The sequence below is a fragment of the Trifolium pratense genome, linkage group LG6 (assembly GCF_020283565.1).
Source record: "Trifolium pratense cultivar HEN17-A07 linkage group LG6, ARS_RC_1.1, whole genome shotgun sequence".
Taxonomy (NCBI): Eukaryota; Viridiplantae; Streptophyta; class Magnoliopsida; order Fabales; family Fabaceae; genus Trifolium; species Trifolium pratense.
In genome coordinates, this window is record NC_060064.1 from 25,614 (window position 1) to 43,961 (window position 18,348).

At 34.6% G+C, this 18,348-nt stretch overlaps 1 pseudogene; it reads right to left on the reverse strand.

Annotated features, from left to right (window-relative positions):
- Nucleotides 1-259: 259 nt before the first annotated feature.
- Nucleotides 260-18,086, reverse strand: LOC123888950 (annotated as a pseudogene).
- Nucleotides 18,087-18,348: the final 262 nt, after the last annotated feature.

The window sequence follows — 18,348 nt, forward strand, 5'->3', positions numbered from 1 at the left end:
GTATTGATTTTACTGCAGGCCCGACCCGGAGGGGTGGACAATAGGTGCGACGACCTAAGGCCCTTGATTGGTAGGGGCCCATTGTTTTGCTATACCTATCTAATAATATAAAAAAATTAAGTTTAAGTATAGTTTCTATTAAACTTTAATAGTAATTTTATCGTTTATAATATTACAATTTATAATAATAGTTCATATTTTTTATTTTTAATAGAAAAAAATGAATACTTTTGATCTCAAAATAATGAGTTTAAAATGAAAATAGATAGGTATAGCAAATAAATATTTTCTATTAAAAATAAAAAATATTAAAGGCTTCACTATTTAGTTGTGCGAAAGGAGCTTGGATCCTCTCCTTCCCTCCTTCTCTCTCCTTCACCAATTTATGTGTAACAGGAGAGAGAAAATCAATAAAATAATAATATAAAAGAAGATGAGTGAGAAAATGGAAGAGAGAGATAGAAACAAATGAGTGAAGGAGAGAGTGGGAGAGAAATGAGTGAAGGAGAGGATCCAAACCCGTGCGAAAGTCTCTGGATAAACCTCCAACAAATGTGAGACGAGAGAAAAATACTGCAAATAAATCATATGGTATCAGCTTTTGGAAAACAATGAGTTCACTATTATTTCTACATTGTACATCAATATCTTACATCATGACAGAGTTTGGGATATTTCAAAAGGTCCATAGAAATCAGTGGGGTGACTATGTGAAAACCAAAGTAAACCACCTGCAAGATCAAAGCTATAGAGATTCATTATCTAACTTTACATGAAACAGGGAAATATAATAATGATACCACCAGAGATATGTTCGTGCCTTGGGCCTCAATTGAATCTGACGAGAAATCAATCTGCCAAATCAGTTATTTTTCAGTTAATTTGGTCCAATTTTAAGAAGTATGAGGTACAGGTAGATCTCTTTCCAATTGCCAATCTGAAATTAACAGAAAGAAAATCTTTACCATGTCTTTAGAACAAAGACTTGAAAGAAGTTGAAGAAGAGCACGCAAATCTTTATACTTGTCTGTTTGTGCCTCACTAAGTAAGTTGCTTGAAAGACTTGGTGATATCTGAAAGAGAGTGAAAAGGGATATGATGAATCTTTGTTTAGAATAAAGAAAAAGCAAAAGTAAATTAGCAATGATTGTGGGTTTTCTTTACTAATCATATTGATTTCACATAATATAATCAAAACAATTATGTTGTTGGATTATACCGATTAGAAAGAAAGCAAAAATAAAGGACATAAATAAACACACAGCTCTTTGTGTCCTATAATGTATACCTCAAACTAACAGACAGAAGTGTAATCACTGACCATTAATATTGCAGGAAATATGATTCTAAAGACTAATAAAGAGTGTCTTTGTTGTGGATCTAATCACTCCAGATTTCTTAATTGGTTCAACCAGATCAAAACTTCATTAGTACAATTTGAAATTTTTACAATGGCTAGATTCCAAGTTGAAAAGGTAGCTTGAGGATACAACTTAGAAGTCCTTATTTTCCCCAAACAATAAAAATCCCTAAATAAAAAATATTCCTTTCAGAAGAGACAGTTGAAAACCCATTCATACAGGTATTATTTTATTCAAATCAATTTTATGATAACAATAGAATGCACCCAAAAAATTTAGAACATGAAGTACCATAAAGAAAATTCAGAGCAACATTCAAGAGAGTATATCTTCACCTAGTCACAATGTTTCTCCTGAGATGAAGTATTTGCCCATATAAAACAGCATAACTGATAAAAGAAATTTACCTTCCCAATATTGTGAGATGAATACAGCTGAAGCAAACGCATGCAGAAATTAACAATGGCCGCAGTTTCTTGGGCCTCCAAGTATGTAATTTGTCCATCAACCCAATCGACTACAAATTTTAGTAGCAGGTAGACAACTGCAGACTAAGCAATAATAAAATTCAAGTACAGAATAGCAAGTTTATACACACATGTCTAGTCTAGCTGAAAAAAGAATATAAATTATAATTCATCTAGAAAAGGGACATATTATAAGGAGAGAAATGCTAAGGACAACTCTCTAACACACTCTATTGAACACTCTATTATCTACTGGGCCACATCGCCTTTATTTTAAATTGTTACAATTGACAATCAATCCTGCTGGTTTGAAAGATGTAAGCGCTTTAAAAAAAAAAGTAACCACTGGAAAGCATTCTGATGATATACCTCCTCCATACTGTATCCAACGTTTCATTCTTATATTGATTTCATCTTCACGGTCTCTGGTATTTTCCCCTTGAGACGTTGGTAGTTTTAACACCCATTTTTTCTTTTCTGGGTGAATGTCAACAGGTCAAAAACTCAGTACTATCAGTTTGGAAGAAAGGGCAATTCCATTTATAATTTGGATTAATGAGGTAATGGTTGTCAACAGTAAATTCACAACATACCTATCCACTACGTTGAAAAAAAGAAATAAAAATTGTGTTTTGCCATCTCTATTGTAAACAGATCCAAAAAGGATTCTCAGATTTAGAAATAGCATTGAAAAATTGTAAAGGTTATGTATACCTTGCAAATTATTGTCTTGTTCAAGCTTGGTGTTGTTTTGCAGAGGATGTGTGTTCTCTTTTTTTCATTAAAGGAAATGTTATGCTTTTTAAAACGGCAGAACCGGTAACTGGTATAGTATTTTAAAATAATGTTAACATGGCCCAATGAGTGAGAGTGTTCAATAGAGTGTGTCAGAGTGTTTGTCCTTAGCATTGCTCACTATAAGGATAATATGAAAATATTCAATGAATATAAGATAGTTCTGGAAACCACACTTTGTCACAAATTAATACAAGAAAATGTGAATGCTACCTCATGTTTATATACTTCGAGCAAAACTAGTATATGATTCATTACAGAGAATCCTAGCTCATATATAGCCTTCTGTGTTCGCGGTTCAGAAGCACTTGCAGCTCCACGTAGCCTTTCTAACATGCAGCTGACCTACAGAACATCAATGATGACATTATGAGCTATTTTCACGCAAACATGAGAATAAAATAATTGCTCGTGTCCTCACTGACAGGAGGATATCTGGTTGTTGGGCAATGTTTTTAAGATTACTCTTGCTGGAGATCTCCACTATATATGTTGCGATATGACCCATGAGATTCCTTACATACCTTATATACCTTATAGAGAAAGAAAGTTGAGGTAAATACTCACTGACTTGACTCTTCTGAATTTTTCACACCTGAGGCTGAACGAACAAGTGTTTGTGCTAGAGACCGCTGAAGTAGAAACCAATGGCATTTAGGCAATAGCAGACAGCAACGAAGTAGCTGGTAGTGGAAGTTGATAAGTTCTTACCTGATGAGAAGTGTCCAACAAGAACAAAGTCTTTTCAGTGGAAAATGCAGCTGCCAGTTCATGCCATGAGTTCTGCATAAGAAATTGGAAATTCAAGACAGTGATGCTCCAATAGTATTACTGCTGTTTAAGCAATCACTAGCATAAAAAATGAAAGGCTACTAACTGTAAAAATGAAAGGCTCCATTAATATTCCTAGACACTACAACTTCCTATGCATTCAATGTATTTTATTGCATCTTCATTATAAATACAAAGTGTGTGATCTGAGTTTGACACACAGAAATTACATAACATTATAAAAACATATACAGATTCTTAAGTTTGCAAGTTGCAACAAGATGAAATTGCAGATTTTGATGTTTTGTCAATATAAAAGTACAAGTACCAACTCACCAGAGCAACAAGGTGAACACATATATGCCTTTGCTGAACCAGTGAATGAAGTAACATATAACATGTGAGGCCCTGGAAAAAAATAGCAACCACACGGCAACATTACATTAAGAGCAACACCGAAATCAGGTGTTTTCTAATTATTCTAGTACTTTCTAGTTTCTACACACAAATTAGAAATTAGGCGGATTCTATATATTCCAGCACTTCCCACAGCAACATTTCCAAATTAGAAATAACTGAACATGCGGTTAGTCTCAACAATTTATGGATAAATCTTTTGTTTTGATACAGAAATAATATTTATGGGGAACACATTAATTGGTTGTCACTTGTCAGGTTAATATACCAAACCTAGAATTATCATTGTCTTGTCAGTACTCGCAGTCCTGTTAAGTTTTTTTTTTTCCTGAAAAAGTTCTAGTCTATTTTCCTAAGCATCCATTCAGTCCTCCAAATTTCCATGGAATGATAATATCCCACGGGCATTAGAATTTGATAATCTACAGATAGATCATTCTAGTGTGTAGAATCAAATTGATCATCACTATTCACAGCAAGCACCAATAATATATGTTTAGAAAATATATTTCATATTGACAATTTCAAATACATAGCATGTAAAGACTGTAACCGTAAACATCTGAATTTGAGTGTGTACTTTACATTAGTAAATACAGATAGAAACTAGGTAATAACTATGTCAAATACTTGATTTAAACGGCAACATCCAAAATACTGACAATGATAGGAGTTTTAAACACAAACCTGCAAATCCTTTTCCCCGGGATATGATGTAAGTGTAATCAAAGATATACGGACAATAATATCAAGAACAATTCTCCCTTGGTTATGCTCTCCAAAGAAACTGAGCAACACCTTTTTTGAACTATGCTCATAATGATGACCTGAATCTACTATTTTCTCTCCAATCTCGTCGGAAGACATTAGATATGTGCTAGACCACCTTGCAAGGAACCATACAATTGACTGCATAGAGCATAAATTTAAAAGAGTGAGAAGGTAAAGCAGTACCTTGTCAGAAATGGAATATATATTGTCGTACACAAGAACACAACCAAGATTAATTTCAGTGTAGTTTTTAAAAAATTGCAAGTTGTTTGAATATAAGCAAATAGTTATTATAGAAAAAACGGTGCAGTAGACCATGGGTATAGTATAGTAATGTTTTGTACATGCAAAAGCTTATAGACTATTGTATATATCTGTTTCTCAAGGACATAGTCGACTGTTAAAATAAGGCCAGAAGACAACAAAAGCAACATATCCGGGTTTTATGTATATAACAAAGACATAAAAAGAATACTGTCGAGGTAGAAGCTTATGTAAGATAAATGAATAAAATAAAATGCATTACCTCCATAAGCCGGGGACTAAAAACGGATGCTCTCATTTCTGGATTTAGACACTGCTCAGCAAATTTTATGATCGAGCTGCATTAATTAATAAGAAGCAAAATTTTATGGCGTCATTTCATTTGAATTAGGCATAATATCCAAAAAGGGTTTCCGGCACAGCTTGTTGCCCGTTTGCAACAAGTATGTGTGAAACAGAGTCCAGAGTGTTTAAAAAACTCTGCTGTAAGCACTGGACTAGAGTACTACTGTACTCAGCAGATCCATATTTATAGCCACTGAAGCTATAAATACTTATAATTGAAAAGTTTCAGTTTATCAAACAGAAAATTTTCAGTTATAAATACTAGAGTACTACTGAGTACAGTAGTATTTTAAACAGAGCCAAAGCGAAAAACTGCTAATATCTGAATGAGGTTCACAAACATAATTTACTGCAAATCTTAGCAGGAAAACAGTGCAAACATAAAATTTCAGAAAAGAAAGAAAGAAAAAAGTACTTTACCTGGAAAGTAAAATAACAGGATGTTTATCTGCTTCCACAGAATTAACAACAAATTGAGTTTGTATGGCATTAGGAACCTAAATATCACACATGACATAACCTTAAATTAATGTTTGCATTACATATTGCCATCAACATATGAAAAACAATAAGGGTTAAAGGTGGAAACATAGAAGATGATGCACTATTCTATACAATCGAGAATACTGAGATAGGATCCAGAAGCTTGCAGTCAGTTAGCTTAGAGCATAACTAAAACTTGAAATAAGCAATAGTCTCAGTTATTTAACAGTTATCGTTACTGTTAGATGAACATCTTGCATTGCAAGTTTCAGTAGCTTTAACAATGATTATAGCTTCAGTGGCTATAAATATGATTGTATTTGTAGCCTTGGTAATCATCAGATCCAAGTAATCATCAATAATTGAAAAGTTTCAGTTTATCAAACAGAAAATTTTCTCGCACTCATACTCTCTTTTCCATGTATCATGCTGACAACAAATTGTTTATGAGGATGTCTGGGCCCCCCAAATCACTGGGTTTTTTTTTTTCTGGAGTCTTTTCCATCTATTAAGATTCCTCTCATTCAAAAAGAAAAAGATTTGTAGTACTAACGAACATTTCTGGGTGAGAGAATAAGGAGAAATTATAATTCACATACCAGTGGCATTTCCCCCTCCCCTTCATCTGCAATTACATGGCCAATTATGAGCAGCAATGAATAAAGTTCTTCCATAGTTTCAGTCAAGTCAATAATGCCCCTGCCCTATAAATCAATCGAATAATGTGAGCTATGGTAAATTGGTAATAGCTCTGATAACTTAACATAGAATATTTATTATGGGCCGATGAGATAATACAAAAAAACAAACAGAAACAATTAATGAGAAATCTTATAAGATTGAGTTGAATTGAAAAATTGAGTAACCATTTGATAAAGATATTATTTTTGTGCTTAGTGTGCGACTCATTGGTTTTAATAGTGGTTAAAACTCAACAAAAATTCATGGGATAGTTAATAAAGAACTAATAACCAACTCATTTTTTGAATTATCTGAATCTACAAAACTAGTCTTTGTAGAAATTAGAAAATCGAAATAAAGACATGATATATTAGGGATAAACTTCTAGCAACTTAACTATTGCTCAAAAAAGAAAGAAAAGCATATATCAGTGTTTGTTTGTGTGCAAATTATAGTAGAACTTCACTTTTTGTGTGTTTCAATTTATATAATCATGAGTGTGGCCCGTGACCAAACAATTATCAAGCATGCAGCATTTAGTTTTAGGATACATTATCTTATAACATACTCTAAATGTAGATTTAAACACCTAATTGGTTTAATTTGGTTGATGTAAGAGAGACTTTTTTAAATAACAATAGTGAGTAAACCATTATGCTCAAACTTCAAACTCATCAAAAGCTACTGCATTTCAATCAGTTACGACCTGATCACAACTAAGAAATGTGGTTAAGTTTTGAATGACTCATGCACCTATATGTGCATCACCAGCTTCCACCATCTAATTACAGTTGGTCCCATCTCAATTTTGATAGACCTAATACACTCTGACTTCGCCACCTATGATGTGTGAGGTGATGTGCACCAACAAGATAGGTAGGTACCAAGCGTTGTTCTTTGGTTTTGTATACCCCCGACTCTGTATGATTACAAGGGTAGTGAACAGTATGTTTAAAGCTGAATTAAAATGCTTCCTCGATGTTTAAAGCTGACGCTTTTTCCTTGTAAGAGCAGATAAAAGGCAACGCATCCTAGAAAGATTGATTTATCTTTTGTGAGGAGCAGATGCCTTTTCCTTGTAAGAGCAAATAAAAGGCAAGGCCTCCTAGAAAGATTGATTTATCTGTTGTGAGGAGCAGATGGTAAAAGTATATACATTCTAACAGCAACAATCTAGGGCACGGAATATGGTTGTTGTTAGTTAGTTGTTTGCTAATTAGAGTCTAGTTACTAGATTCCTTAGAATACTTCGAGTCAGTGGGTTATGACAGTTGTTGACTTGATACTATATACGGCAGTTGAGTGGGAGATGATCTAAAAGTAAAGAGCTGGAGACCAGTCTCGGTTTCATGCTATGGACATTGTGATTGGAATGAAAATGGAATACAGTAATATTTCTGGGTTGAGAGATCCTTAATTAATTATTTTTTTAGGATTCCTTATATCAATATAGGGAATGCAGTAAAGCAGTTTTCCATAGTTGCTCTGTCAAGCCACCTTCTTTACCTATTACTAATCACAACTTTGCAGTTTAAACAATTAGCAATACCAATAATTGCAGTCCCATCACTTGCTAATCTCAATCTTTTGGTCTGAAAATTACTAATCTTTAGGGAGGGGAGGATCCACACAAGCATATATGTAGATGGCAGATTTGAAATTTTTGTCCAAGAAAATTATCCTCTATAACACAATATGAAACAAACCTGATTAAGGCGTGTGAACCGCTCTGAAAACACACTTGTGAGCAAAGGGATTGTAACATCAATAGAAGCTCTTGCAATAAGCGCATACGAGCTTAACCTTTCATCCATGGCTGCAAAGAAATATCATTTGTTTTAATATAAAAAAAGAACGAAAGAAACTCATCAGGTCCCAAAATGATGTAAAGTTTAGCACCAAGAAGTAGGTAGTGAAATTTTAGTGATTTAAAATCTAGTACCGAGTTTGTAATGTTAGAAGAGATTTTCAACCAAGAACTGAATTTGCTTTAAAGGAAACGATAGCCATTTAATTAAATAAATGTGATCGCACTGTACGAAACTATGGTAAATAATATAAATAAAGAAGGAGTTGCAGCTGAAGGAGTGCAGTAACGGTGCAATTTAAGCACGTCATAACTTTAAATTTACTTTTCATAGGTATCAAACAAAAAACACTGAATTGTTTCGAGGAAAAATCTTTTGATTTCATCACGAAATCGAGCTCTCAATCATGCCTAGGCACAATACAAAATTGGACTCAGTCTGCTGTCTCTAACTGCTTTGTGATGTTTTTTCTGTCTTATTTCTTAAGTACAACAGATTAAACAAAGTCGCAGGAAAACCAATATTTACAAAAATAAAAAATGACAACTGAATTCTCGTGCATGCAATTTTATAAATCTTCGTCAAATTTCCATACCAGATACAGAAGCACGAAGATAATCTGAATCACCCTCATCATTGAATGCTGATGCAGAGGCCACTAAATATAAAGAAAGCTTATGTGAGGAAAATGAAAGTAAGTAATACAAAAGAAAATAAAAAAGCACTATAGAAAGTTTCATATAGGTTTTACTTCTTAGTTCGCATTCCACAATGAAACCGAAGAGATTGGCAGCAGCTTTTATCCCATCCGGTGGAAGCAAAGCATTCACAGTAGTAGTATTTATTGGCTGAAGAAGAACAATTTAAACCGTTCAGCTTAATGACCACCTTTTAACAAACTCCAGATTTTGATTTATATTGAAAAATTCTAGCTCCAAATTAAGCAACTGATATGTTCACTGAATGTGAACAATACAGGCTTCCTTGGGTCCATTTAGGCTCACATAATTTGAATGCTAGAATTGAAAACAGCCTCTCCGCTTACAGGCGTAAGGCTGCGTGCATCTAGCATTCTAGCCTCCCTAGACCCCCACCCCCCCAGTGGGAGTCTTGTGCACTGAGCTGCCCTTTTTTATATTGATATTTATGAACAGAAACTTCCTGAAGTTCAAATATATTATCAAGTGCTACACTTGGACCATCACAAATAAGACAGGCAAGTGATTATTTTAAATAATTATATTTGAAGTAATACCATTAAAAGGGCAGTCCAAGTATCCAGTAAGATATCACGAGCTTCCCAGCTCCAAGTTTCCTCTTCTGTATTGCGAGTTATGAGGACTTTAATTACTTCAGACATCAACATTGACAAAAAGGTAAAAGTACTGATGGCCCTGGAGCATCAACCAAAATGTTTACTCACATCATCTCATTTCAACCAAGATTATGATAAACCGAGAAATACCTACCCAAAAAATCAAAATACAATTGGAATACCTAAGAGATTTTAGGAGATTGTCAAACACATAAGGAGTTGTTACGTTTGCAATAGCCAACAATGCACGGCAACCATCAATCATCTCGCTGAATGAAACCAGAACCAATTTGAGGGTCAAATGTGAAAATAAATAGAACTGTGTAGAGGCAGGTGTGTGCACAAGCATGTGGGTCATTTGCAATATGCATTTTATAAATGAATATCATCCAAACCTATCACTTTTCCCATTTTCAATAGCTTCTGAAACAGCATCAGGAGGGTCCACCCATTCTAGTATCCCAGAAAGGAGTTGTAGAAGATGCCTCTCATGCATTTTCCCATCATCTAAAACACGGTAGAAAAAAATCAGAGAAATTAAAATAAAAGATCTCCACTAGTTAAAAGGAATTTCTTTTGGGGTAGATGGTGATACAAAGAAGTGAATCCTCTAACTGATTACGAGTCCTTTTAGCAGTAACTAGTTATCTAGTTAAGAAATGAAAGTGTAGTTACAGGTATTCATACTGTTGAAGCATTATCTACTTCTAGAAGGCTAGCCTGATCTCTACAGTCTCACCTCATTCTTTCCAGAAGATATCTCATAGAAAGGATAAAGTTTGTTTATGGGCCAATTAGTTTTGTTAAGAGTCCCACATTGAATAACCGAAAATATGTTTATAAGTGGTGGGTAGTCCTCACCTTAAAGTTGAGTTAGACACAACCCAAACTCTAAGATGGTGTAAGAGCCTACGATCCTTCAAGCACCCCGATACTGAGCCACTCGGGCCATGCTCCTAATGCCCAATCATGGGCATAGGGGTAGGGATGGGAATAGGCCAGGCTGACCGAGAGGGGCCTACGGGCATGGCTTATTGTACATCAGGCTCAGGCCAGACTTTTTAAAAATAAAGAAGGCTGAGGCTTTTTCAGAAACCTATTTAGCTAAAAAGGTCAAGCTACACGCTATTAAAGTCTCTTAAACCTACCAGGCCAGCCTACTAAAGTAAATATGAATAGTATTCTTACATTGCTATAACTATTATTATACTAGATTTAGTTCTTTGGATTAAATTATTGCTAACCTTTTCAGTAATTTAAGTTTATTAGCTTACAATTATTATTTTACATATTTTAATGCATTATTATAAACTACAGTTGAAATATGATATCATATATATAGTCAGATTCTCTAAAATGGCATGTTATTGTTATATATCAAAATGGAGCTTAATCTCATTGGTTTATTAGCATGTTAGTCTGTTTAAACATAGGTCAGATTAATTATTTAAATGCCTCCATATGAAATAGGTTTATAAGTAGGCTAACAGGCCATACCAAGCTTTCAGAAAGGCCAGGCTCAAGTCTAAAAATAAGCTTTGTTAGCCATGTGTTAGGAAAAGTGATATTGCTAAAAACACAATTTTGAATCATTAAGTCGTATCTACCATTTTCCCTTAACCTCACTAAGTTCATACTCCTTACCATATCTTCATTAATTAAACGAGGTGGAATATGTTCTAAATTTTCCAATCGAGGTCCTAGTCCTATGGCTCTAGCTATGGTCATGATTAAACCTCCAAAAATTATCGCTCCCCCCGTCTTGTATTAACTTGTGCAAGCATATGTGAAAATAAAAACGGGTTGGTGTTTATTTTTAATTTTCTAATTGCAGCAAACATATAAAACATTTCCTTATAATTGACTTTGTTTGGATTAACTCGGCCAAAAATAGTACACGCCAATAAAGAAATTTCTAAAAATTTCAACTTCAAACATAACCAGAGGTAGTAGAGTAGTCAAAACCAATGCTTTTATATCTGAATATGATTCTCGTGGAAGACCAACAGATAACGGGGATGCATATATATAAAAAACAGTGCACAGCTGCATATAATGAACAGTTGACAAAAAAACTATATTTTTTCCGAAGGTTGCAAAACAATTTTTACTTGGGGACCTGTGACCAGTCTGGTGCTACCGCTATTGGATGGTAGTTGTTGATTGTGACGTGGTGGTGGCTGCTGCTCAAACTCTTGATGCAAGGCTATTGCAAGTTGTAAATCAGAACTGTCACTGTCACAATAACAGAGAAGACATTCATTTTTACTAAACCATTTTGAATAGTTAAAATCATAACTGAAGTTAAGTCAACAATAATAGTTTTTAGTTTTCATGTTTGGGCTTCTTTTCTATAGGAATATTTTTTTGCGAAAGCTCTCTAAGGAAGCTTTAAAAAAGTTTTATTGGCCCAAAGTTAACTAACCCAAACGCATATTGATGTCTATCTAGTGAAGACTCCAACATTTTATTTTTCTTGGAAGGGGGTCAATTATTAATTTTTGTGTATGTGATAATAGCAAGTTCAGAAACTCAACTTGATATCTATTAAGCCTGCCTGCGATTCACTATCTATACCGGCAAGATAATCCTGAAACATGTCAAGTTATCTTTATATCAATGAAAATTTGTTTTCAAGATTAGATATTTACTTATTTCTGGTGAAAAATATCCGTACAGCAGTGCTGGTCATAACATTGTTCTCATCCCATGTGTTATTTTCCTGGCTTTATGCCTTGAATTCCTTGAAATTACCAGTCATAAACAATGTATCACCATTGACCTGAAAGATCAGTACATTAAAAACTTTTAATTCTTCAATTTCATTTAATATTACACAAAAGCAAGATGTTTTATTTAGACACTCTCAAGCAGAATTTACTCAATAATCAAAAAAACCTCAAAACGTGTAAGAGCTATCCAATAAGCTCAGATCACTAAGCAGGCTAACTTCTAATTTTCAGAACATTTAACAGAGAATATCAAAATCTTTATTATAAACTCCCTCCAGATTTAACATAGAAAGGAAAGACAAGAAAAAAATATGTAACATTTTAAGATAACATGAGTGAAAAAGGTCCGGCGACTAGAGTAATCATGTTTTACCTCTTTCAATTTTTCCCAAACCAGATCAGGCAGATTTATGTAGCCTTCGTCTGTAACTAGAAGATAAAGCTCACCCTCAAACTGTGTGAATGAAAGAGAAATCTTTAGCATTGAAAAGAAATACTATGCAAGGCAGAGAGCCACAAAAATTTTCCAAATGATAAACAGGTGCTGTTGGGCCATTTTCATTAATCCAAATGACCAAAGAAATGGACCTTTTCAAGCCTTGTGCTCACCTTAAACATGGTGCTGAAATGATTGTTTCTGAAAAAAAACACATAACACATGCTGTTTAAGACCACCTTGTAGACTGAAAAGCCTACAAAAACATTTATGGTTTATAAAATTTAAAGTGAAATCCTTGAAAATATATATATATATCAGGGAATTAGTTTAAGAAATTTTGACCAACAAGACAATAGGTCAACATACCCGCAAAATGTCAACTGACTGGCATTATTACTCAAAAAACTCTTGACCAGCCTAAGACCGATAAAAGGCAATGATATCTTCTATTATCAAAATAATAAATTTATAATAAATGCTTTTCTATGAATGTACTATTCCAATCAGATCGAATCCAGTTACAAGATAAAGAACTACTGACCTTGTTCTGGAGTAATTTCTTCCTTAGCTCTAAGATCGAGGGCAGCTAAGGTGCTTTTGTCCGCCTGTTCCTGAAGCACCACCTCACCTTTATAAACAGGTTCACGATCCTCAAAATTTCCAGTTCTTGTATCCAATACACATTCCTCTCCTTCATACATAGGCTCACTCCCATCAACAGTTGAAGAGAATGCTCCAGAAGCATCGGTTTGATGAAATATGATAATAGAAGAATCCGAATTTGTATGGCTTGCAGATAAGCATGATACGCCTGTTGCATCCAGTCCTAGAGATACATGTGAAACTTCATGATCTATAGATGTAAGAGAGGATTGATTGTAAACTTTTTCATCCCCCCTAGTGGCATGTGCACAGCTTTCAGAAAAAGAAACAGTATATTTTTCAGGAGAAAGGATGGCTACACTCTCATTCAGAACCAGTGCATCAAGGTTATGCTTCTCAACCACATCATTTCGTTCAATAGATTCATCAGGTCCCATAGAAGCGGATTGATGGATGCCACTTACAGCATCATTCTTTATGGATAAATTGGCTGCTTCCCCCACTGTAGATGCAGAAGATGTATGTTCATTATAGTCTTTTGCTAGAAGCTGATGTAGGAGGATTTCTTCTGTATTTTATTATTTTAGTTAGATTTAGTTCTATTATATTTTAGGTTGATTCCTTATTTTTATATTTCACCTAGGTTAGTTATTTTTATATTTTAGGTAGATTTATAATTTTTATTTAGCTAGGTTTGTTGTTTTTATTTTTACAATCTTTAGGAGATTTGTTAATTTTATTTGTCACTCCTATTTAAGCTAAATTATTGTAGCCTTGAAGGCAACTTTTTGATTCAATAAAAATTTAGAGATTTTTCTCAAATTTGGTAGATTCCAAATTACTGTTTCGGTGGACTCCGAAACCCTATTTTGACAAGTTTGTGTTTGCGGCTTGTCTTTATCCATTAGGTTTAGCGTTTTGCTAACCTAGCGCATCCGTTCTGCGTCAGTTGGTATCAGAGCAGGTTTCTCCTGTTCTTTTCTAACGTGATCAGATGGGAGATCAACCGGTGACGAAAGCAGAGTTTTACGGTGCCATGACGGCTTTAACCGCGGCCATCACAGCTCTGACAACACAGGTGACAACGTTATCCAACAACAACCGAAACTACAACAGCAATAGAAACAGTAACAACAACAGAAACGGCGACAACAACCGCAACAACCCATCTACTAATGACTCGGGTTCTGAGGATGAGGAAGTTGTGTCCGAAAAGGGAGGTGAAGAGAATCCAACTAGGATAAAAAAAATTGTCTTGTGCAAGTCTGGCGAACCACAACTTGATGTCGACCTACCTGTGGCGGCTCCGTTTAGGCCAGATGTATTTGTGCGAAATCCGGCAACAACCTCACCGCCACTAGAACCTCCGGACACTAGGATGTAGGCGGCGACTTCCATCTCAGCAAAACCTCCGCATCACAGCCGTCACATTGAACTCAAGGATTTGCTTATAGATCGGGTTCAATTCGGATTTTACCTTAAATCTTATGGTTTAGGCACTAGCTCAAACATGTTAACTGAGTTGGGTCAAATATCCTTTTGTGATAAATTTCAAATTCTGTGTTCTATCTTTGAGCAATGGAACCCAGTGGTTATTTGGATGTGTTGACACGAGACAGGTCCTCTCACTTAATTCAATGGGATCGAGGAGGGTGGTCTCTTGTTCATTGGAGGAGTCAACCTGCAAAGGAAGCTCTTTATCAAGACGAGAACTCGGGGTCGAGTTCTTTTGAGGTAGAGGAGACTGATGTAGGAGGATTTCTTCTGTATTTTATTATTTTAGTTAGATTTAGTTCTATTATATTTTAGGTTGATTCTTTATTTTTATATTTCACCTAGGTTAGTTATTTTTATATTTTAGGTAGATTTATAATTTTTATTTAGCTAGGTTTGTTGTTTTTATTTTTACAATCTTTAGGAGATTTGTTAATTTTATTTGTCACTCCTATTTAAGCTAAATTGTAGCCTTGAAGGCAACTTTTTGATTCAATAAAAATTCAGAGATTTTTCTCAAATTTGGTGGATTCCAAATTACTGTTTCGGTGGACTCCGAAACCCTATTTTGACAAGTTTGTGTTTGCGGCTTGTCTTTATCCATTAGGTTTAGCGTTTTGCTAACCTAGCGCTTCCGTACTGCGTCAGAAGCGGTACAATCATCAGGTATGGAGGTTTCTGATTCATGAAAGTCATTGCTTTCTTTAACAGTGTTCTTTCCTAAGTCAACTCCAGAATCCATGGTTACCACCTGTTTGTTACACGTATTTTCGTCCTCACCAAAAGAAACTTCTCCCCCATAATCATTTGCATGACCCACAACAGGATCACTTATTGAAGCTTTATAATCAACCTTAGACATTTTCAAGGCTCTCAACAACTCTTCTTCTTCTTCAAGATCACCTTTTCTTGGTGCCTGGTGAGAAAAAGAATGTGGAGAATCATCAAATGACCTGGCCTTAGAAAGACTAGGAGAAGGAACTCCAAGAGTAGCAGTAGTTGCAACCACAAAATCAACACAATCTTCTTCCGGATTATTTTTCGGTAGGGTTTCAATGTTCCGTGTTTCAAGAGAAACAAGCTCTCCCACCATAAGGGCATTATAAGACTTTGATCCAATTGCAGTTGCAGTACCATGATCCTGGTTAACAAGCACATGAAGATGGGGATATGAAACAAACACATCTTAAAATCATAAATAAACCCTTCATGATTGAAGAAATACAAAGATTACATTTTGGTTAACATTGAAGTGATTATTCAAAAAGATCACTCAGTCATTTAAATTTTACAGTGAACAATGAGCCATACACAATTACTGACATAAAGAAACCACCAGAACAAACATAGATGGAGGCCAGATTAATTTAGGCTATTGCACAAAGAGGTCACTAACACAACATTCTTCATTTTCAAGGAACTAGATCAGTTTGCAGACTACTACATCAATTTTATTGATACAAGAGAATGATTCTGATAAAGCCTAATGACTCATTGATAAACCATTCTGAAATCAAATCCTACCTAGCAACATCAAAATGGATGCAGTACAGAAGCGTGAAATGACTAAAAAGGGGTGTGGTATGGTAGCACTGTGCATATGATCAAGAGGTTACCAGTCCAAAATTCTGGAACTCACTGAAAGCAAAGGATTATCCTTAGACTAACATTAACAAGAAAAAATATGCTGCATCTCATTTTACCCATAGGATTATTTAGGAATTTAGAAAATCTGAAAATTGGCGAGGGAACCATCTTGTAGAATTTCTTTAATTGATATGAAAACATAGATGATATAACTAATTAATTAGGAATGACCGTAGACAAAACACCTGCTAATCAACTATCCAGCCATGGTACAACGGGATGTTCAGCAAATCAAATATGGCACACTCTGGAGTGAATTCAAAATCATCTATTCTGCAATTGATATGCAACTTCAGTCAAAAATTAGAATTTGATGATGGATGCATATAGCTGACAAACAAATAAATGACCCTGACCTCGTAAATTTTAGATTTACATCAATTCCAGTGGCAAGCCTAGGGAGCAAACCAATTGCATCGGCAATGTTCTGTTGCTGATTTTCGACATAGCCTGCATCTTTGTTCTGTATGACAATAAAAAAAGTTGTCAGACAAACTTACATCGTGAAATAGTGATGTCACCAATAGTAAAAAAACCAATTCTTACATTCACATTACTATTGGAATCAATTAATCGCTCAGCAACCAATGAAAGTAACTTCTCCTGTGAGACTTCAGCAATATCCACGTTCAAACTTAACTGGTTCCGTAGCAGAAGAACATTACCTGCAGCAATCCAATATGAACAGTGAGATTCAGAAGAAGAAAAAAGTACCAAAATAAAAAAAAAAATATAGCAAATAACCCTCCAAAGTGAACAAGTTTATAGTATCAGCTTGTTATCAATCCTACAATCCAGATAGTAAAAAAATGGGAAAAATATATAAAGCAAAATAGGAACTGAAGAGACTATTGACCAGAAGAAACTTCTTAACAGAATACCTCTACAAAGGTGACATGAAGAGAAAATATTTCTTCAATTATCAATTGATCTGATAAGAAATATCTGACTAGATTTGAAACGGAGAATAGTAACTGGTCAGAGAAATCACAGGAGAATTACAAGGTAATACTAATCATTAAAGATCACACGTGATGACAGTAAATTATACGATGTTTTTAGTAGTATTTTAGTTTAGTTTTTTGTAGTTTTAGTAGTGATTGAAGACCAAATGCAAGCAAATACCTAGAGTAGTGATTGATTGACAATGGTATTCACCTGCACAAAATTTACAAACTATTAGGGAAACAATAACACTACTGGTGCATTAGAACCAGTTTACTTGCACCAAACTGGAAAACACGGTGTACCAAATTGGAAAACACGGTCCACCAATTTAAAAAAACCCAGAACCTTTGTATCCCAAACTGACCCATCCAATTTTTAAATAAACCGGTTTATCATTTCTTAAAATCGGTTACATATAAGTTAACCATTAGTGGTCATAGGAAAAAAAAAAAAAACAAGTGGCTAAGTTAGTAAGACACAATCACAAAACATAACAAAGTTACAAAGGAAAAATACACACCTTAAGGTGTCGAATTCCTTCATACTTGGATGCTATGAGCATGGTACCGATGCCAACCAACATACGGTTTTCGTCTGTCACCACGTTGACTGCTAAAAATCGATCAACTACATTCGCAGTTAGGTAGAGGGCTTGCTGTAAAAGTTCATACTCAGTGTGGACACCTATAAGCCAGTCAAAAAGTTTAGCTCTCTTGCTCTTATTGATTTCAGATTTTGAATCCATGTAATCACAAAGATTCAGTATTGATTTGAAAAGAAAATGAGAAAACGAAATAAATTAGAATTAAAAAAAAAAATGGTTAACATAAAATGAGTTAAAACTTAGTAGAGAAAATTAAACAAAACAAATTTATTTCTTCTTTTATTAAGTTGAATAAAAATAATAAAAACTATTTCTCATCACTTCTACACTTAAATGCAGTCATTCATCTTGTAGAAATGCAAATATCTTAGGTTATATTGCTACAATGAAACATTTTGCAATC